General features: G+C 45.0%; 1 pseudogene; it reads left to right on the top strand.

Annotated features, from left to right (window-relative positions):
* The first annotated feature begins 1,011 nt into the window (after nt 1–1,011).
* On the top strand, nt 1,012–22,741 carry LOC106573386 (nuclear factor of activated T-cells 5-like; annotated as a pseudogene).
* The last annotated feature ends 455 nt before the right edge of the window (nt 22,742–23,196 follow it).

Here is a 23,196-nt window from a genome sequence, read left to right as displayed (position 1 = left end):
ACACTGTATATAGACTTTCTCTATTGTATTATTGACTGTATGTTTGTTTATTCCATGTGTAACTCTGTGTTGTTTGTCGCACTGCTTTGCTTTATCTTGGCCAGGTCACAGTTGTAAATGAGAAATTGTTCTCAACTAGCCTACCTGGTTAAATAAAGGTGAAATAAAATAAATAAAATATACATTTGTGTGTTCGAAGCACTGAATTCAGAGTAAATTGCAAGCTAACACTTGTTTATATCTAACTCGCTATGTGAATTGCCCGTATAAACCTGGAGATTCTACTAAGTAGGTGTAGATATCGCCATAGGCTACTTTGGACATTATCTGCACAACTGGTCTTCGGCAAGTTGAAAGGACATATAGGCATGCCAACACGAATCAAGTTTTCTAAATGACTGTTCAACGGTAGGCAAAGACTGGAAGTAGTTATGTCACATATCTAAGACTTGTGAATTAGATCCGAGACTAACTTACCTCGTTAGCCAGCCATCTAACATAAGTTAACCGGTGAAAAAGCTAGGGGTAAACAAACAGTGACATAAGTATAATGTGACAGCTGTACTGTCAGTGTCAGCAGGTCAGGAAACACAGAGTGGCAGAATAAGTATAATTCAAATAATGTGTTGTGACAGACAATTATGTTAATAACGATACGTGATGCTGCTGAAAACGTTTATTGAAACGACAAAAGTTTTGGTAGTTTGCTTCGGATGATGCCAAAGTTAGGTTAATTACATTATTAATTACATGGGAGTAAAGGGAGTACCCCATCTCTGGTCCCATCTTGGGGGCGTGGCCATGTTAAGCCACGCCTCGCCTTGTGTGTCTGTACTCCGGTCGCCATATTGGGCTTCAGCTTCCCCCTTCTCAGTAGGAACTGAGAATTTCCGATAACACGTGAACGCGGCATTAGCATAGCAACTGTGAGTCTAGGCATAAAATACAACATTACCGTTTATTAGCGCGAAACACGTTTGCTGTCTGGGGCTATTAAACTTTTATTGCTTAACACTATTTGCCCCCCCCCCCAGACCCAATATTGCCTGTTTGTAGACATTTTTTATTTATTTTTATTCATTGCTCACTAACGTTAGCTGGCTGGCTTCGTTTTGATCCATAGTACTGTTAGAGGGCGTCCGCTACGCCTCCCTCCATGAAGCGCTGCGATGCCCTCTGATTTTATATCCCTCCTCAGCGCTGATCTCGACCTTAATTCCCCCAAATCCCTTTACTCTAAAGGTAAGACTTCTATACATGTTATGACATGGCTGCCTTTGTATTGTATTGCCATTGTTTTGGACTAGGACTGATGAACGGATAGATCACGTTAGTTGGCTAGATAGCTAACGTTAGCTAGCAGCTAGTTTTGCTTATAGCTAGCTAGTTAACTAATGAGTGCATGATGGACCAACTAGCAGCTAACGTTAGGGAGCAGCAGGAGGCGTGTTGTGTTATTGTTTTCCCCCGGTACACTCGTGGTTCGGTTCCCCCATGACTATGCCATGGTTACAGTATCTAAACGTTAGGTACAGGTTGCATTGTCACAAACCCCTCGATTGCTTGCTGAATTTGTCACGATTGTTCGCTAGCTATTTAGCTAGCAGTCTTTAGTTAAGCTGTTTTAGTTAGCCATCTAGTCAGCAGATCCGGCCCGCTTGAATACAGCTGCACTAGCGTCGGACAGGCTTTCTGTGTAAATTAAAGGGTGTTTTCAGGTATAGTCCTCTTTTTTAAAATAACTGATCTCAGTCCTCTTTAAAGTGTACTCGAGTGTGGGGGGAAAAAAAAGAAAAAAAAAACTTTATTCACACTGCTCTTGCCTTTGAATTAGGATTTTCTTGACAGTTCAACATTTTTGTGGACAGTCCTCTTTGCATTCACTTTGCTATGTTTTGAAAGGAACTGAGATCTTTTTTCAACATTCACTCAATGCACTCTGGGTAAATGCACAGTGCTGGACAAGCCATACCATCAGAACCTGTTATCGGACAGCCAGGGATGTACCTTCATACATTTTGGAAGCTAATAGTTTACATTTAGTTGCAAAATAAGACATACTAATTAGAATCAAATTATAATATTTACATGTATAAATGACTGGTAATCGGATAAATGGCAGAAGAATAATAGCATAATTAATCATGCTTTAATTGAACTTTTTAGTTTGTGGGACTAATGTGAGGGCCTATGGCATGGGAAATGGTTCTGCAGTAGCCTATAGTGTTTGGTGTGGAAATAATGACAAGTGAATCTGGACAGTTTTGTGTTCACATTGCACTAAAAAGGGAACCGATTTAGCTGAAAAGGACCAAGTGTGAAAACACCAAGACACCACAGAGCCAGCGTGAGATATGTCTTGGAAAAAGTTGAAATGCATTGTAATCTGAATTGTCCCATTATCCCAACTGTTACACCGAGACTGAACGACTGCTAGTTTAATTAAACTGCCGTTTTCGTCCTCGTACTAGATAGCAGAAGCCATAGCAGCCATTTTGAATGGCACATGGTGTTGAACAACAAAGGAGCTGATTTGGCTGACACTGCCATTCCAAAATCTCTGCTGTGGCTGCCGCTACACGGACATGCTTGGTGCCCAGATTGATGGCGTTTGTTGCACAGCGAGAGTGGAGACGAACGGATTCGGTCCAGTCAGTTCAGTCAGTCGTACTCATGAGCCCTTCCCAGCTAGCTAGTTCAGGCTTGTGTCTAGAAACTTCAAGAATTTGAAACTTGTCTGCCAAAATTGGGACTTGGGAGTGTTCAGAATCATTTTTATCAGCAATGTTTGACATTAATGCCGTAGTTATACATTTTCGGTGATGATCACTATAATAAATGTGCTTTACCTGTCACCCTGGCCTGATATTGGCTACAATATCTAGCAACTTCCCTCTCCTTACAGCAACAAGCGGGAGCGAAGGACACTGTCCCCCGTGTTGTCGGCTTGCAGCGCAAACTCTGCCCATTGAGCAGTGTAGACTGTATCACGGTGACTTCTAGATGACTACTACCAATATTACAGGTTATTTCTCGTGTAGGCTGCTATCCTATTTGAAATAAAATCAAGTGGGATGGAACATTGGAGATGGTGACCAAATCCACATGGTGACTTCAGTTATTTCTTCCTCGCCCATCAAAATAAACATCACTTTCTTTTGCAAGTTTTAACTAGCGCCATGCTGCTGCTGTTGTCAGCTAGTCAACACACATTAGCTTGGGAAGAGCTTATCAGGACGATTGACTGATCTGAATTTATTCGTCTCCAAACTCGACTTTCAGCTGCGCAACATACACCATTCATTTTGGGAACCAGGCGTGTTCATATAGCCTCTCCCGCTTAGTATGAGGATGAGAAGGACAGTATGTAACAGTTAGGATAATGCTACAGCACAATGCATTTTTCATCCCTGGATTGATGTACATTTTCCGAGACATCTCGCGCCAGCTCTAAAGGTGTCTTAATCTACTCAGGAAGTCTGTCCGACCCTAGTGCAGCTGTAAGCAAGCGGGTTGGATCTGCTGGCTAGCTGCTATCCTTAGCCACCCCCATTGCCTTAGGCAAACCAAATACTGAGAATCAAACTAGAACTTTGGCAAGCATTTGGGCACTTAGCAGGTTATAAGCTGGTTCTGATTGTTTCAGATGAGTGAAAGTGGCCTTATTAGATTCAGAACTTGAATGTCATCAGAGATGCAATTAATCTTGCAGCAGTCATAAAACGTATCACATCTAAAAAATAATAATCTTTGTGTGCTTGCACATGCTGTGTGGGTGGGTGTGTTTATGCCAAGTTCACCTTAATTCATTGGCAGGCCTTGTCAAAAGTGAAGTAGAGTGAAGTGGATGGAATGTTTAAATCATGATCTACCCAGAATGAGTTATATGACATGATACAGTAGCTATATTATCTAGCTACTTGGCCAGTTGATGTGGTGGCTGGTTGGTGCTGACTGAGTCATGGCTGCTCTTGTGACAACACTGTGCTATGAACAGGCTCCATTGTCCTCTCTGCTCAGTCCACTACTCTTTCAGTCCAGCTGTGTCTGGAAGTGATTAAAGCCTGGGGGGGTCAGTTTAAAGACCTTCTACAGGTGGCAGATATGGCTGCCATGCGAAACTATAAAGTAAAAATGTACACTGCGCTGTCTTGGTGCATGAGGTTTGCTAGTGGTTTTGGACCTCGCTCTTATTCGTTGTTGGCTAGTCATCTAGGCCTAGCTGGGCTTGCAGTGAAGCACTACTGCTGTTTTCTCACCACATGTAGGCTGACTTAGGCTTCACTCAAAATGTTTATTTTTGTTTTCTCTGAACTTGGTCTCTCACCAGAGTTCACAGATACTCTGTGCATGGACTACCTGCCTCCTGACACAATGGTTCAGACATCTGCCCGGACCCTGTGTGTGTTACACTAATGAGCCAGTGTATTAGTGGGCATGCCATGCTAACAGGAGCTGGCCATATGGTGCTGCTCTGACGTGATGACGTGTGTGTGTAGCCTATTTATGACAGTAATTGGCTGAGGACGATAACAGTCTTGCTGCTTCATAAACACTTCTAATGAACACATCTCTAGTGGTTTACTGTTTGTAGACTGGCTACATCCTTATATCATCATCATGGATTGATCAAGGACATGCTATCCATGACATAGGCAGCCTATTGTATTTCAATGTCTGGCTTTGATTTTGCCATGTAAGTATAGACTGCGGAGTGGATGGGATCTTTGTCTTTACTCTGCGTTAATCTCATAGAACCAGACGTGTGTCTAAATATTGCATACTCTGTAGCTGTGAAGTCTAGCATGCAAGATTACCTATGAGTTTAGGATGCATGTTAGAAGCCAGGGCATTGCAAGAGACTGTGGTGGATTCTTGGCGTCTGCTTGTGGACCAACATATTTCTGTGTCATCAAAGCAAAGGGCCAGCTGCGAACAATAAGTCTGACCATTGGCTTGGCACAGCTTCAAAGCTAACGTAATGTGAGCAGTGTGTAGCCAGCTACATAACATACAGTATGTGGTGAGGTAATCGGATTGTAATAGGGGATGGATGCAGGACTTGGCTGACTTGTAGGCCTAGGCTAATCGAAGAGAATTGTTATAATGTACTGCTTCACATAGAGTACACTCCCCTAAATACATTGAGGTCCAAAAGTATTTGGACAGCTTGTTTTTGTTGTTTTTGGCTCTGTACTCCAGCAGTGTGATTTGGTAATGATACAATGAGTATGAGATTAAGTGCAGACTGTCAGCTTTAATTTGATGGAATCTTCATTCTTATGTGGTGAAGCGTTTAGAAATGACAGCACTTTATGTATCTAGTCTCCAAGGCGTCATAAGTATTTGGACAAATTCACATATAGTGTATTAAGTTTGGTCAAAAGTTGAGTATTTGGTCCCATATTCCTAGCACACAAGGACTACGTCAAGCGTGTGACTGCAAACTTGTTGGATGCATATGCAGTTTGTTTTGGTTGTGTGTCGGATTATGTTGTGCCCAAAACACATGAATGGTAATAATGTATTGTCATTTTGGAGTCACTTTTATTGTAATAGAATATGTTTCTGAAAGTTAATCTAGATGCTACCATGATTATGGATAATCATGAATGAATTGTGAATAATGATGAGTGAGAAAGTTAAAGGCACAAAGATTATATCCCCGAAAACATGCTAACCTCTTCACGTTACCAATAACAGGGGAGGTTAGCGTTTTTGGGGGGGGGGGGGGTTTATGATATTTATGCCTCTAACTTTCTTATTTATTGTTGTGCCCAATATAAATTAATGGTAATGTATTGTCATTTGAGTCACTTTAATTGTAAATACAAATTGAATATGTTCCTGAACACTTCTACATTAATAATGTGGATGCTATCATGATTACAGATAATCAGTCATGAATGAAACGTGAATAAGGATTAGAGAACTTTAGACACACACAGTTGAAGTCGGAAGTTTACATACACCTTAGCCAACTACATTTCAACTCAGTTTTTCACCATTCCTGACATTTAATCCTAGTAAAAAATCCCTGTCTTAGGTCAGTTAGGATCACCACTTTATTTTAAGAATGTGAAATGTCAGAATAATAGTAGAGAGAGTGATTTATTTCAGCTTTTATTTCTTTCATCACATTCCCAGTGGGTCAGAAGTTTACATACACTCAATTAGTATTTGGTAGCATTGCCTTTAAATTGTTTAACTTGGGTCAAAATGTTATAGGTAGCCTTCCACAAGCTTCCTACAATAAGTTGGGTGAATTTTGTCCCATTCCTCCTGACAGAGCTGTAACTGAGTCAGGTTTGTAGGCCTCCTTGCTCGCACACGCTTTTTCAGTTCTGCCCACAAATTTGCTATGGGATTGAGGTCAGGGCTTTGTGATGGCCACTCCAATACTTTGAGTTTGTTGTCCTTAAGCCATTTTGCCACAAATTTGGAAGTATGCTTGGGGTCATTGTCCATTTGGAAGACCCATTTGCGACCAAGCTTTAACTTCCTGACTGATGTCTTGAGATGTTGCTTCAATATATTCACATAATTTTCCTGCCTCATGATGCCATCTATTTTGTGAAGTACACCAGTCCCTCCTGCAGCAAAGCACCCCCACAACATGATACTTTCACCCCCGTGCTTCACGGTTGGGATGGCGTTCTTCGGCTTGCAAGCCTCCACCTTTTCCTCCAAACATAACGATGGTCATTATGGCCAAACAGTTATTTGTTTTCATCAGACCAGAGAACATTTCTCCAAAAAGTACGATCTTTGTCCCCGTGTGCAGTTGCAAACTGTAGTATGTCTTTTTTATGGTGGTTTTGGAGCAGTGGCTTATTCCTTGCTGAGCGGCCTTTCAGGTTATGTTGATATAGGACTCGTTTTACTGTGGATATAGATACTTTTGAACCTGTTTCCTCCAGCATCTTCACAAGGTCCTTTGCTGTTGTTTTGGGATTGATTTGCACTTTTCGCACCAAAGTACGTTCATCTCTAGGAGACAGAACGCGTCTCCTTCCTGAGTGGTATGACGGCTGCGTGGTCCCATGGTGTTTATACTTGCGTACTATTGTTTGTACAGATGAACGTGGTACCTTCAGGCGTTTGGAAATTGCTCCCAAGGATGAACCAAACTTGTGAAGGTCTACAATTTCTTTTCTGAGGTCTTGGCTGATTTCTTTTGATTTTCCCATGATGTCAAGCAAAGAGGCACTGAGTTTGAAGGTAGGCCTTGAAAAACATCCACAGGTACACCTCCAATTGACTCAAATGATGTCAATTAGCCTAGCAGAAGCTTCTAAAGCCTTGACATAATTTTCTGGAATTTTCCAAGCTGTTTAAATGCACAGTCAACTTAGTGTATGTAAACTTCTGACCCACTGGAATTGTGATACAGTGAATTATAAGTGAAATAATCTGTCTGTAAACAATTGATGAAAAAATTACTTGTCATGCACAAAGTAGATGTCCTAACCGACTTGTCAAAACTATAGTTTGTTAACAAGAAATTTGTGGAGTGGTTGAAAAACGAGTTTTAATGACTCCAACCTAAGTGTATGCAAACTTCCCACTTCAGCTGTAAATATCATACCCTCAAGACCTGCTAACCTCCCCTGTTATTGATAATGGTGCAAGGTTAGCATGTCTTCTCACTCATTTTTCACGATTCATGTATCATTATCTGTAGTCATGGTAGCATGCACATTAATGTAGAAGTATTCAAAAACCTGTTCTATTCATATTTACAATAAAAGTGACCCCAAAATGTGACAATACATTATTTACCATTTAATTTCTATTGGGCGCAAGATGATTCAAAACGCAACCAAAACAAAGTGCAGATGCATCCAATAGGTTTGTAGTCACAAGCTTGATGTAGTCACTGCGTTCTAGGAATATGGGACCAAATGCTAACCTTTTGATCTTTTAATACACAAAGTAAATCTGTCAAAATACTTAAGACACTTGCAAATGGGTGGACTAGATACATAGTGATGTCATTTCTAAATGGTAAAACAAAATATGTATGACATTCTGTACTGTCGCCTCATGAAAAATTTGACCTCTAATCCAAAAGGCTGGAGTAGAGCCAAATTAAACATTTTAGCTTCACTGTCCAAATAAATACGTAGGGTAGTGTATTAATAGGCTTAGCCGATCTCTCTTTCAAAATCTTCACCAATCACATTTTTTTCCTGTTGATGTCTTAGCCTTATGCAAACAGTAGGGCTTTTGCAAATGTCTAATTTCCATAGAAAATTAGCAGACCCCAGCTACTATGGAAAACGAGAGGTGAGTGTGGAAGTGTAGGTGAGAGTAAATGAGAGAGGTGAGTGTGGAAGTGTAGGCGAGAGTAAATGAGAGAGGTGAGTGTGGAAGTGTAGGCGAGAGTAAATGAGAGAGGTGAGTGTGGAAGTGTAGGCGAGAGTAAATGAGAGAGGTGAGTGTGGAAGTGTAGGCGAGAGTAAATGAGAGAGGGGAGTGTGGAAGTGTAGGCGAGAGTAAATGAGAGAGGGGAGTGTGGAAGTGTAGGCGAGAGTAAATGAGAGAGGGGAGTGTGGAAGTGTAGGCGAGAGTAAATGAGAGAGGGGAGTGTGGAAGTGTAGGCGAGAGTAAATGAGAGAGGGGAGTGTGGAAGTGTAGGCGAGAGTAAATGAGAGAGGGGAGTGTGGAAGTGTAGGCGAGAGTAAATGAGAGAGTGCCAGTGGAGCAGCTCCTGCACTGGGCCCTGACCTGACAGTCGTTAGTGTGACTCACACAAGGCTGAGGTCATGCTAGTTGGTCATCCCTCCATCACCATTCACAAAGGCCCACTCTCTCACGCCAACTCAGTGGAACAGAACACAATAGACACATACCAACAGAGACCATGACCACAGAGGGTGGTGGTGTTACAAGAAAGTCACACTTGCCCGGTAGCAGGCAGGCTAATCCTAATGTAGGCCGTTGTACGTTTCGTGAGCGTAGTCGAGACATTTGAAAAATTAATTGGATGAAGCAGAACATGAGTGCTGTACTGTACCGTATGCTGGCTGGAAGTCCTTGTTTCCCCCCCTCCTCCCGCAGTGGTTGTAGTGCAGCTCTTTGTGTGTGTGTGTCTCTCTAGCAGCAGGGCTGACATCCCAGAGCCAGAGATTGTGTCTGTCTCACTATGCTGTTGGCGATGACTGTATCACAGGCAGATTAGATGACTGCTTGATAGGCTGCATATGATGGATGGATAAACTGCACATTCACGACAGATATCCATGTCAGGGTGTCTATGGGTTGTGTTTCTTAGCAACCAGGTGACCTCCCACTATTAAAACAGTAACTAGTTGGTTGCTGGTGGTTTTTGGTGCACTAACAAACCCCTGATTTCTCTCCTCCTCACCAGAGTCTGTGTATGACCTCCTCCCTAAGGAGCTCCAGCTGCAGTCGTCCTCCTCCCAGACAGACACACCCACCATGAGCCAGAAGAGTGGGGGAGAGGCCGGACTGCCCCCTTCTGCAGCCATGGCCTCAGGTAAGCTCTTCACTCTGTATACTCACCTAGATCATTAGGGGGCAGAACATAAGACTGACCTTAGTTCAGTGTCTAGTGGACAACTTCACGCTAGTCTACTTCCACCGTTCCTGCTGAGTGCCTGTGGGGCAGTTGGTGCTAGTGGTGGTGTATTCTGGGAAATTGAGCCTTCAATTGTGGGCCATGGTTACTGTAGTCAGGACAGGTGCGAGAGATTGGGAATAAATATTGTTTTGTTTGAATGAACGAACATGGCCCTGGTTTATTTATATATAAATATAATCTAACATTTTATTTACATTAGCCTATAGCTAAAGTCATATTAGGCTAGTATTTGCTTGCAATCTGTCTCTTGTGTCTAATCAAAATTGGAATAAAAATAGTTTTGTTTTCTTTCCATTGTCCTACATTTTCATCTCTTAGATGGAGCGATGTAAATTAGCCCAAGCACTAGAGACAACCTTTACTGTCAGTTTCTATTGTTAGTTTTCATTTTATTCTTAGATGATGAGAAGAGGTGAAAAGAGCTAGGCTATAATTAGCAAAGCAATTATTGTGTCCTTTTAGCACTTCTGAATTAGCACGCCTGTCTGGATCTGAACTGTCTGCGATAGACTTTCTGTGAAGATGAGATTACACACACCATGTAGACCAGCATAAAGAAAATATCTCAAGAGATGTCATTTATATTAGATCAGAAAAACAATATGTAGTGTTCCATCAGCATGCGATTTGAAGGAAGTTGCTAACTAGCGTTAGCGCAATGACTGGAAGTCCATGGGTATTAGCAAGCATGCTAGCAGATACCATAGACTTCCAGTTATTGTTCTAACAGTAGTTAGCTAGCATTGGCTTGCAAAACGACCTCTAACTTCCTTCATACTGGACACAGAGGCATAAAAATGGTATCCACAAGTTAATCTGACTCTGAGGAAGTAGATAACGTATTCACACCATTTAGCAGAGGAAGCTGACTGACTGAACACAGTAGTCATGTGACAGCTGTCATTGTGCACAATGACACAGGATTAGGTTGAAGTTGACCCTATAACCACTGGTAGAGGCTCAGTTAATTCTCAACCCCTTTAATGGTAACTGTTAGGATTTGGGTGTAGGGTAGACTGGTCCCAGATCTATATGTGTTTTAGCCAGCTCCTCTGACTCTTGTCATGCCATACATGTACAGGCTAGGGTAATCTGATTCTAGATCTGTGGTTAGGGCCAGCTTCTACCAGAAGCTCACTTTCATAGTTGGAGAGCTGGCTTCATGCTAGCCCGAGCAAGCACTACATGCATCATCATTTTATCCAAAGACACTTAAAATAAAAAGGATCAGCTATCCTCACACAGTATTTAATTGACCCAATTTGCTGATTGCCAGGAAATTGAGTCATGTCTGATCAGCTCTCTTGTTGCTCATTGGCTGTCTCATTTGTATTGCAGGAAGTTCCCTCCCTCTGAGGCAGGGGGCATCTGCATATAAAATGGCCTGCAGGTCACTGCTCCATAGGTCAGAGCCTTGTTTATTCTGTTGCCATGGCTACGCTCAGTCCCAACCCAATCCTCCAATTGGCATGCTCAGATTGCTGTATAGGCCCAATGCTGTATGCACCAGCTGCTGTATAGGCCTACTATTGTATGCACAAACTGCTCTAGCCCCCCTCTACATTTAATTTGACACCGTATCATTAATCTGCAAATTTGTCTGTTAAGAGGAAAGTCTGACTGACCAGATGTTTTTATTTTTTGGGGCAATGTATGTAACAATTTTAAAAGCTTGCTTTAGTTTTTAGTAAACAAAGCATGTCTGTTTTGTCACTGATTTTAACTATTTCTTTTGTGAGCAAGTTTTGATTACGGAGCATTCGATTGGGGCCTATTTGTACCATTCTCAACTTTAACTTCAGAAAATTTGCCTGACACCAGAGAACTCTGGCATGCACAGTGAGGGCATTTAGCCACACAAACAACGTCTAATGAATTTAGAGTTGGGAAGAGGGAAAACTCTGGACAAATCATGCACAAATTCAGCTGCGTGAATAGCCTGCTCTGTATTGACATCCATACTAACAATGTGATCGGTCCACACGCCATCCAGCCACCTCATCCAGCCCTTGTCCATCCTCTTTGGCCACGGGAGGCCCCAGCTCGGACCCCTCTACCTCGGCCATGGACCAGTTCCAGCCTCCTCTCCTCCACCACCATCCCAGTGGGGCCCCCAGAGAGGGGTCCGGAGCCCCAGAAGGATCAGAGAGGCAAGGGGTGGAGGGAGCTCTGTCTGCCCCTGAAGGTGGAGGCGGCAGTGGGACCAGCTCTGGAACAGGAGGAGACCCAGGGGCAGGGGGGGGTGGGATCCCAGCAGCAGCCCCAGAACACCCCCTCTAAGCGAAGGCCAGTGTTGAGCATCTCCCCCCCTCCGGAGGACCTGTTTGATGACAGCAGTATGTCCTGCCAGGAGGATCCAGCCCCGGCCGGGCCAGCAGGGCCAGACTCAGAACACAGCAGCAGCATCTGGGCTGACGACTCGGCCTCCAACTTCAGCCTGATCAGCTCCAGCTCCTACAACGACAACACAGAGGTGCCCCGCAAGTCCCGTAAACGCACCCCCCGCCAGCGGCCCGGGGCCAAGCCTGCACCCCCCAGAGGACAGCATGGACGTGTTTGATGCAGACAGCGCCACGGCCCCACACTTTGTCCTGTCTCAGCTGGGCCCAGACAAGGCCAGCCCCAAACCCAGGTTGGTTGAATAGAATGCTAGTCTCCTTTTTAGGTGCCTTTGCTAAGAGCATGAGGATTTAAGTTGCCATACCATTGACTCTGTTGCACACAAAGCAAAGCAGCGTCATCACCTGGAGACCTAGTAAAGCGGTCCTCTGAGTGAAGTATGTTGTGTGCTCTTCAGTTCTCTGGAGGCTGGGTGCCTGCTGAAGGGAGGCCTGCTGTCAGGTCAGTGTCCCCAGAAGAGTGAGGGCAAGGAGCTGAAGATCCTGGTGCAGCCAGAGACCCAGCACCGGGCACGCTACCTGACCGAGGGCAGCCGCGGCTCTGTCAAAGACCGCACCCAACAGGGCTTCCCCACGGTCAAGGTGAGAGACACTTAATAAATAAATAAATAAATATATACCATTGGTTAGTCGTAGACAATTGTGCTATGTTGGGTTGAGCTGTGTTGCACTCTACAGTCGTGGCCAAAAGTTTTGAGAATGACACAAATATTAATTTTCACAAAGTTTGCTGCTTCAGTGTCTTTAGATATTTTTGTCAGATGTTACTATGGAATACGAAGTATATTAGTATATTACAAGCATTTCATAAGTGTCAAAGGGTTTTATTGACAATTACATGAAGTTGATGCAACGAGTCAATATTTACCCTTTTTCAAGACCTCTGCATTCCACCCTGGCATGCTGTCAATTAACTTCGGGCCACATCCTGACTGATGGCAGCCTATTCTTGCATAATCAATGCTTGGAGTTTTTCCATCCGCCTCTTGAGGATTGACCACACATTCTCAATGGGATTAAGGTCTGGGGAGTTCCCTGGCCATGGAACCAAAATATCGATGTTTTGTTCCCCGAGCCACTTAGTTATCACTTTTGCCTTATGGCAAGGTGCTCCATCATGCTGGAAAAGGCATTGTTCGTCACCAAACTGTTCCTGGATGGTTGGGAGAAGTTGCTCTCGGAGGATGTGTTGGTACCATTCTTTATTCTTGGCTGTGTTCTTAGGCAAATTTGTGAGTGAGCCCACTCCCTTGGCTGACAAGCAACCTCACACATGACTGGTCTCAGGATGCTTTACTGTTGGCATGACACAGGACTGATGGTAGCGCTCACCTTGTCTTCTCCGGACAAGCTTTTTTCCAGATGCCCCAAACAATTTGAAAGGGGATTCATCAGAGAAAATGACTTTACCCCAGTCCTCAGCAGTCCAATCCCTGTACCTTTTGCAGAATATCAGTCTGTCCCTGATGTTTTTCCTGGAGAGAAGTGGCTTCTTTGCTGCCCTTCTTGATGCCAGGCCATCCTCCAAAAGTCTTCACCTCACTGTGCGTGCAGATGCACTCACACCTGCCTGCTGCCATTCCTGAGCAAGCTCTGTACTGGTGGTGCCCCGATCCAACTTTAGGAGACGGTCCTGGCGCTTGCTGGACTTTCTTGGGCGCCCTGAAGCCTTCTTCACAACAATTGAACCGCTCTCCTTGAAGTTCTTGATGATCCAATAAATGGTTGATTTAGGTGCAATCTTACTGGCAGCAATATCCTTGCCTGTGAAGCCCTTTTTGTGCAAAGCAATGATGACGGCACGTGTTTCCTTGCAGGTAACCATGATTGACAGAGGAAGAACAATGATTCCGAGCACCACCCTCCTTTTGAAGCTTCCAGTCTGTTATTCGAACTCAATCAGCATGACAGAGTGATCTCCAGCCTTGTCCTCGTCAACACTCACACCTGTGTTAACGAGAGAATCACTGACGTGACGTCAGCTGGTCCTTTTGTGGCAGGGCTGAAATGCAGCGGAAATGTTTTTGGGGGATTCAGTTCATTTGCATGCAAAGAGGGACTTTGCAATTAATTGGAATTCATCTGATCACTCTTCATAACATTCTGGAGTATATGCAAATTGCCATCATACAAACTGAGGCAGTAGACTTTGAAAATTAACATTTGTGTCGTTCTCAAAACTTCTGGCCATGACTGTACTCACCATCTTCTCCCATTTCTCTCTCCAGTTAGAGGGTGTCAGTGAGCCGGTGATGCTGCAGGTGTTTGTGGCCAGTGACACAGGCAGAGTGAAGCCTCATGGGTTCTACCAGGCCTGCAGGGTGACAGGACGCAACACTACGGCCTGCAAGGAGGTGGACATCGAGGGAACCACCGTCATAGAGGTCCCTCTGGAGCCCAGCAGCGCCATGTCACTTGCGTAAGGGACTCATCCATTGAGTTAAGGAACATTGAAATATCAGTGTGGTGTTGTTTGTTTCATCATCTGAACGTTCTGGAACGTTGAATCTTGACAGGGTTGATTGTGTGGGGATCCTGAAGCTGCGTAACGCAGACGTGGAGGCTCGTATAGGAGTGGCCGGGTCCAAGAAGAAGAGCACCCGGGCCAGGCTGGCATTCAGGGTCAACATCCCCCAGCCTGATGGGTCTGTCCTAACCCTACAGACCACCTCGTCACCCATCCTCTGCAGTGAGTCAACCAACTATCGCCCTATTCATACAAACACAAATAACTGGTTACCCAGACAACAGTACATTTGTATGTGCTTGTTTGATGTTCATTAAATTCCGTATATTCTTGTCAGGCTGGAACAAAAGCTGGCCAACCACGTAGTGTCAATGGTAGGGTTTTGAGAACAGTAATTTTTCACACTCTGCTGTGTGCGTGACCTTCCCCAGCCCAGCCAGCAGGGGTGCCAGAGATCCTGAAGAAGAGTCTCCACAGCTGTTCAGTGAGGGGAGGAGAGGAGCTGTTCATCATAGGGAAGAACTTCCTCAAAGGAACCAAGGTCATCTTCCAGGAAAACCCAGCAGGTACCAGCACTAACCTGCCTGTCTTCCTCCTTTCTTCCCAGTCCTCTTTTCCTTTTGTTCGCATCCTTTTCTGCCTCTCTCGGTGGTGTCTGTGACGTCTCCTCACAGTGACCATGTTGAGAAGACATTGATTCCTTTTCTTTCCAGATGATGACTCGTGGCAGGCCGAGGCAGAGATTGACATGGAGCTGTTCCATCAGGTAGCAGATTGATATTGGTGCATGAGGAATGCATACGGACCCTGCGCTGACTGATCTAATCCTGACAATGTTCTGTTTCCTCCAGAACCATGTGGTGGTGACGGTTCCGCCGTACCACAGCCTGTCTGTATCCTCTGCTGTCTCCGTGGGCGTCTACATCACTACTAACGCCGGGAGGTCACATGACATCCAGCCCTTCACGTATACCCCAGACTCAGGTGTGTGTGCTGATACCTTCCTTCAGTGTTTGGATCGAAGGGAGTAAGAGATGGGTTGAAGAAGGGAGGGATGGGTTTGAGTAATGGTATGGTGTGTGTGTGTGTGTATATATATATATATAGTACACTGTGTTTCTGTTTTATCCTACAGCAGATAAGTCCCTGAACATGTCTGTGAAGACAGAGGGTTCTTCTCTGGCCAAGGCCTGCACCTTCCATGACCAGATCAATTATCCGGCCTCAGACCCTGCCCAGTCTGCTGGCGAACTGGTTAAACGACAGGAGGTCACCCCTATGGAGGTCTCCAGCAATAACCCATCCACAGCACTCTTCAAGGTAGGAGCAATATACAGGTCATATTTAACCAAGGATCCTTGTATGTACATTTATATCAGATGGTTTGGCTGGGACATCACTCATTAGTTGTATCAATCAAAGAAGACATCTTGATCCAGAGTCATTGGCCAACTTGCAGGGAAGTGTGTAGATTCTAGAAAATACCTCTATTTAAAATTATTTAATTACTCTCTTTTTGTCTCCTCCCTCAGCCACCCTCTGACGCCCTTATCTTAGTCCAGCAGACCCTTGAGCTGAGCTCCAGCACCCCGCCTAGGAATGAGTCCTTCCCCGTCCCCATGCCCCTCCAGCCTGGGGACGTGGACCTCCCCCGTGCCCCTGTCTTTCCCTCCCTGGAGCCCTTCAGCACCATCCAGAAGCAGGACATCTCCCCCATCACCTCCTTCCCCGTCTCCAGCGATACTACCACCCTCCCCCCTGTCCCCCCAGAGGTACCCCAGCAGTTCCTCCGGGACCCCCAGGAGAGCCTGCCTCAAGAGGCCTCCAACTCCTGCCGCGGGGTGATGGTAGTAGGAATGGCGCCCCCCTCCCAGGCCCCCCAGGTTCCCCTGTTTCCGCAGGACGGGGTGGCCCAGCTGGAGAGGGCAGTAAGGGAGCTCCAGGCTGGGGGCAGCAGCCTGGTACAGCAGGTCCTAGAGGCAGCAGTGGCTCAGCAGCAACTCAACTCGGTGTTGTACAGCCCCACGCCCTCCACTGACTCCCTGCAGCAAAACGTACAGGACACCATGAACAGCCTGAGACTGGGGTGCACTGAGGGCTCTCTGGCCACACAACAACAGCAGCTACAACAGCAGTTGCAACAACAGCAGATCCTTGGCAACATGCAACAGATACAGCAACAACAACAGATAAAGCAACAGCAGCAACAACAGATACAGCAGCAACAAGTCCTTGGCAACATACAGCTACAACCACAATTATTAATACAGCCACAGGATCAACAACAGATACTGGGGAACCTACAACAGCAACAACTACAACATCAACAGTTTCAACAGCAGCAGGTCCTAGGCAACATACAGCTACAGGATCAACAACTTCAGCAACAACAACAAGTACTGGGCAACCTACAACAACAAAACCAAGCAGTAGGCAACATGCAACACTTACAGCAGCAGCAGCAGGTGTTGGAGAACTTCCAGCAGCAGCTCCAGGCAGAGCTCCTCCAGCCCCAGATACACTCCTTGTCTCATCCCCAGCAGCAGCAGCCTGTGTCTCTCCTCCAGCAGGCTGGGGAGCTGCTCACCATCCAGACCTCCAGCTTCCCCCACCAGCCGCCCTCCCACACCTCCCCCCCCCAGCAGCTCCTCCAGTCCCCCAGGCCTCTGTCGGAAACCCCCAGCCCGCAGCACCAGGTCCAGGCCGCCCTGCTCCAGAACACTCTGACTGTGCTGACCAGTGGTAGCCTAGATCATGAGCAGCAGGTCACGGGGTCCACGCTGTTCCTCTCTCCCAACACACTCTCCAGCCAGGGTAGTCAGCAGCAACTAGCATTCCTGTCCTCCATGGAGACTTCAGCCAGTGAGCCCCAGACTGTGTCAGTGTTCCAGCCTCAGACCCAGCAGCAGCAGAGCACCCCCATGGACCAACAGCAGTCCCCCCAGCAGACACAACCACAGCAAACCCAGCAGCAGCTTCCCATGGCTCAGCAAGGCTCCTTGTTCCAGACTAACACTCTGTCCTCCAGCCAGCACCCCCAGCCCACAGACCTGCTCCTCTGCACCGCCTCCCTCAACCCCCAGGCTCTGCCTCCAACCCTCCTCTTCAGTACCCAGGGCCCCGCCATGGGCAGCAGCACCCCTCACTCCCAGGACACCCCTGCTCCCCTCCTGTTCTCCCAGCCCACCATGGTCGGGATCAGGGTAGGGGTGGCCCAGTCTGACCCAGCAGAGCCCATGTCCTTCCAGGACCAGAGCTCCACAGTAGGGAGGACCACTGCCTCCATCAATCCCCCTCAGCAGGGCCTGTTCCAGGGCCAGCAGCCCATGCAGGTGAGCTCCAGCTCAGGCAGTGACCCTGACAGCCAGCAGGTAGAGCTGTTCCTGCCACAGGGTTCTCTGTCTGGTCTGCAGAGCAACATGGCTACGCAGGAACTAGAAAACCAGGCTGCAGCAGCTGCGACCATCTTTGTGATGCAGAGCGGACTGGGGGTGGTGGAGCTGCAGAGTACCGCCTCCTCCCCTGGTCAGAGACCCCCAGAGCAGCTGTTCCAGACGGGAGTGAGCAGGAACGTTGGCCAGCCAGGAGGACAACCCAACCTGTTTGTGTTTGGCCTCCAGAATGGTGAGACTGCTTTACCTGACAGGATCAGTACTCATCATGGACTGTAATGGAGGAATATTTACATGTGTGTGTATGTATGTATGTATGTATGTATGTATGTATCCAACATACATGTATACATACATGTATACATACATACATGTGTGTGTGTGTGTGTGTGTGTGTGTGTACTGTATAAATTGTTTTAAATGTTAAAATAATCTTTGTGACTTTCTCCTCAGATTCCTCCCAGCTGATGACGTCCTCTGGTCCAACACTGTCAGCCCAGAGCCAACCCCAGAACGCCAACCCTGTGCAGGCGAACCACATCCAGTCTCTACTGGACTCAGACATGGCCCAGACAGCCACACCCATGCAGACCAACCTACAGACCCCAATGCAGACAAACACTCATACTGCAATGCAGACCAATATACAGACTGCCATAGAAACGAGCCTGCCAACCCTTATGCAGACCAGCTTACAGACCGCCATACAGACCAACATGCAGACGTCCATGAGCACCTCCCAGAATATGGAGAAGATGGAGGACCTGCTGGAGAGTCTACAGAAGCAGTGATCACTACTGGGACCACAGACACATTGCTGGGGGTTCTAGTGACGTCTGCCCACTCTTAGACTGGGACAGGTTGTGTCTTCTGTTTACAGTACAACCCCCCACAGATGCAGAGAATGGGATAGAGGTGTCTGACTATGCTATGAGCCCCCTAGGCTAAGAACATGTCATGATATTTTTAAAGATTTTTATCAAATGTACTCTTGTGCCCTTGGCTCATATTTTGATGTGATTGCACATGCATTCATACAGACGGACAGGCGCTGGGATGAGTTGGTTGAGTGACTGCGCCTTTTGCTCAATCAGAGGAAAGTAACTCCTGTATTCCTCAGTCTAACTTATACAGTGGTTCTTCTTTTTCATGCTGTACTGTGTTATTGATGGCCTAAGAGTGGAGGGAGGGAGAAGGAGAGAGGGATACAGAAAGTTGGACCTAGAGAGAAAGACAGAAGAGATGGTGAGATTTTAATGAGGGAAAGGGGCGGAAGAAGGGCGGCCAGAGAAAGGTGTCTCGCCCTGTTCTTGTTTGTGATGGCAAAGCTTCAGTCCGGTCATACAGCAGTCAGTGTGTATCTGGTCATACAGCAGTCAGTGTGTATCTGGTCATACAGCAGTCAGTGTGTATCTGGTCATACAGCAGTCAGTGTGTATCTGGTCATACAGCAGTCAGTGTGTATCTGGTCATACAGCAGTCAGTGTGTATCTGGTCATACAGCAGTCCGTGTGTATCTGGTCATACAGCAGTCAGTGTGTATCTGGTCATACAGCAGTCAGTGTGTATCTGGTCATACAGCAGTCAGTGTGTATCTGGTCATACAGCAGTCAGTGTGTATCTGGTCATACAGCAGTCAGTGTGTATCTGGTCATACAGCAGTCAGTGTGTATCTGGTCTTATTGTTACAAGTGGTTACAGAGGCTTTCCGTGTTTTTGAAGCATTTGCATATGTCGTGCGACTTGCGTTTGGGGAGATTTTAGAATTGGACTTGGAAGTCTTTCCAGTTCATTGTGAATAGAATGGTGGTTTTAAACATTAAGCACTTTATAAACTGTTTTGTGTGACCAGCAAATCCTTATATCCATCCATAGGCTTTCTATGGTTAGTCACATTGTACTTGTTGATGTCCATTTAAAAATAATACTTTTTTTAAGTTGTCAAGGTATACATTTAAACACATTGACCATGCATTCATACATTTTTTATTCACTATATTTTTGGAGTTATATATGAGATTGTTTGTGTTAAGTGTTCATCTGAAGCCTATTTATACTGAGTGGTCCATTCAGAGTCTCTGTCAATACCGTCATTTCCATAGCGAGAACACAGTTTGTTTTGGTGTGTCTCTGATTGTAACGAGCTACTATTCATAGGCTTTCATATCTCTGCCTACACCCCCACACACAATATTCTTTTGGTCTGATACATTTATGCGTGTTATTTTTTTATGAAGAATGTACAGCACATTGCTATCTGTAGCCTACTATTTACCTTGTATTTTACAATCTGTGTAAGTTAACAGATGGTGTTTTACCTTGTCTTGTGGTTGGTTTCTGGTTCATGTACTGACAGATGTTGAACCACTACTGTCTGCGTTCAGGGCAGAGCTTTGTGAAATAGACACAGTACCTGTCCCGTGCATTGTCACCAGGGACTCACCGCTTCACAAAAACTCTGCTACAATAGCCACACGACCATACCACTTACTATAAAGCAATGTTTTGGGCATGTACTCTGATATGGTAGTATGGACATTGGAATGTGGCCTAAAATCTGTTACTTAGGCTGCGTTTACACAGGCAGCCCAATTCTGATCTATTTTTTCAGTAGTTGGTCTTTTGAACAATCAGATCAGCTCTGAAAAAGATCTGATGTGAGTGGAAAAATTTCAGAATTGGATGCCTGTGTAAACATGAGAATAGCCATCTCTATGGCAAGTTATCTATGGTGCTATGTGCAGCAGTGATGGACACTTCTAATGTGATGTTTATACTTACATTTATACTCATGTCACATCAACAGTACTGATATTAATATTGTGGTAAAGTCTGAGTTGTGTTTCTGGAGTAATTGCTGTGAGCAGGCAGTGTGAGGGGACTGTGTCCTGTTTTCAAACTTGTCATATTTGTTACATTTTTTAAATATCCTGATGTTTGTTTACTCATTTTAAATCATGCAGCTTTCATGGATAATATTAACATTGTTTTTGTACAAATTACAAACTTTAAATAATACAAATATTGGAAAGCACTGTACATGTGTAAGGTACTCTCCTCCCAACAGTTTTGCATCTGTCATATCCATCCAAATGAATATGCATTTTAAACCATGTTGCTCTACTTTGCTTTAGATGCAAGCAGCCCAATTCTGAGTCCACACACACACACACGAATTGGTCTTTTGACCAATCATTCCAAATCTTTTCCAGAGGTAATCTGATTGGTCAAAAGACCAATTAGTGGGGGGAAAAAACCATCAAATGGGATGCCTGTCTAAATGCAGCCATTGACACGAACGGATGGGTGTTGCTCAGATTCCTATATGCTCATGTTTACATTCTGGCTTGAAAAAGTAGGATTACTTATTTCTTACCCATGAGTCAGATTATAGTATTTTTATAACAGATGTTCAGTTTTATATACATGTAGTATATAATTTTTCAAGCATTGGACTGAAATCCAGTGTACAGTTTTGGGATGTGTCTACTACCAGATCTCTTCATGTAGAACGCGGGCCAATAGTCAAGATTATACTCTCATTCTGTGCAAACCATATAAATGGAATTTATGCAAGGGATACCGTTCCAAGCATAGACTTAGAATGAGTTGTAATTGTATAATTCCATATGAGATACAGCCTGTCAAAGATGGTGGCACATACTTTTGGAGACCACCCACAGAAAACGTCGACTATTTTGAACCTCCCATTTGGTTTCACGCATTCAAAATATCAATTAGGCCTAAACTCAATAGATGATTACCTCCGTTACTGATGTCCAAGCGGTCCATTCCATTTTTATTGGGGATTTAAGAGCACATGATGCCTCACTAAGCCATACAAACAGAAAAAGCCAACCTCTGAGTATCTCCTCTGTGTGATGAATGTAACTTTATACTATATATACTGTTTTTAGAGGAAATATTTGAGGTAGCCTAATCTTGAACGTTCAGTGCATTGTACATGTGTGGAAATACATTGTTTTTATTGTGGTTCTGTCTGGTTTCATGTTCCAAGGTCAAGCGCTCTTATTTGACTTGATCTATTGCTTAGTTTAACTGTTTGAATGACTACATATTCATTTGAAAATACTAGTTGAAAATGTTAACTTTAAGGTGGCAAAATATGACACATGCTCTCCACATTACATTATTTGTCATTAACCCATTAATATCCATGTTGAAATATGAGATGGGGGTTATCAGTTATTGTGAATTTCTCAAGTGTGCCTTGACAGACCATCAGTGTAGTACGTTTACCAGATCCCCTTTGTCATGTCTGTTCATGTCCCTTGTCTAATATTCATCTACCCTAGATGATCTGACTTCTCATACTTCAGTCTAGCCAGTGTCCGTGTTCTGCTTTTAATTACATGACCACCTAACGTGTTTTAATTTCATCCATCCCTGGTTGCAAGTCTAAAGTGTGATCACTTTCACTCTAGAGTGGTGGTTTCCAACTCCAGTCCTCCAGTACCCCCCGACAGTACACATTTTTATTGTAGCCCCGGACAAGCACACCTGAATCAACTTGTCAGCTAATCATCAGGCCCTCATTGAGTTGAGTCCGGTGGTTTTTGTCCGGGGCGACAACAAAAATGTGTGCTGTTGGGTACTCAATGACTGGAGTTGGGAACCACTGCTCAAGAACTTTGTGCAGCTTAACCCGTCGACTGTATACCTGTTTGTATCCCGACTTCATGCCTGTTGAGATTCATAATTGTGAGGTAAAAGGGAAAAGAGGTGGAGATTGTTCTGATCAGTTGTTGTGGAATTCTCTCGTAACTGTGTGTTTGTCAGCATAACTGTTGTTGCTGTGAAGAGCTTGACATGAGATGAAAAGGTGGTAATAATAAAGACTGCTATTGGAACAGTGTGAGCTGTGTTATCAGTCAGTTTGCTTACTCACACATTTCACCCTGTGTCTCACGTTTCCTCTGTTCAGCTGTTCTTTGTAGAGCTTTAGGGCTAGATTCATCGAGATCAAGCATTAACCGGGGATAGCTGATTTCAGGTGCCCCTGGGGGGGGGTTGATCTGAGACGAGGCTGAGTTCAGGGCCAGCACCGTCATGAGCTCTTGGTCGGTGTCACCTGTATGTCCTAACACTACCCCCCCCCCCATAACATAACCTACATAGAATAAAATCTAAAAGAATTGCATTATATTCCAGGGGCCAAATTCTTATTTAGTATGCCTAAACAGTTTTACCAAAGGAACAAAAATGTGACGTGCTGGGTGAACGACCATGTTAGGTTTCCTATAAATCATTGATAATTCAGTGCCAGAGTCTCTTTAGCCGTGTTCACATTGGCAGTTTGAAGTGCCTCAA

Source organism: Salmo salar, chromosome ssa16 (genome assembly GCF_905237065.1).
Source record: "Salmo salar chromosome ssa16, Ssal_v3.1, whole genome shotgun sequence".
In the NCBI taxonomy this organism is placed as follows: domain Eukaryota; kingdom Metazoa; phylum Chordata; class Actinopteri; order Salmoniformes; family Salmonidae; genus Salmo; species Salmo salar.
This window is presented reverse-complemented; position numbering and strand designations above follow the sequence as displayed.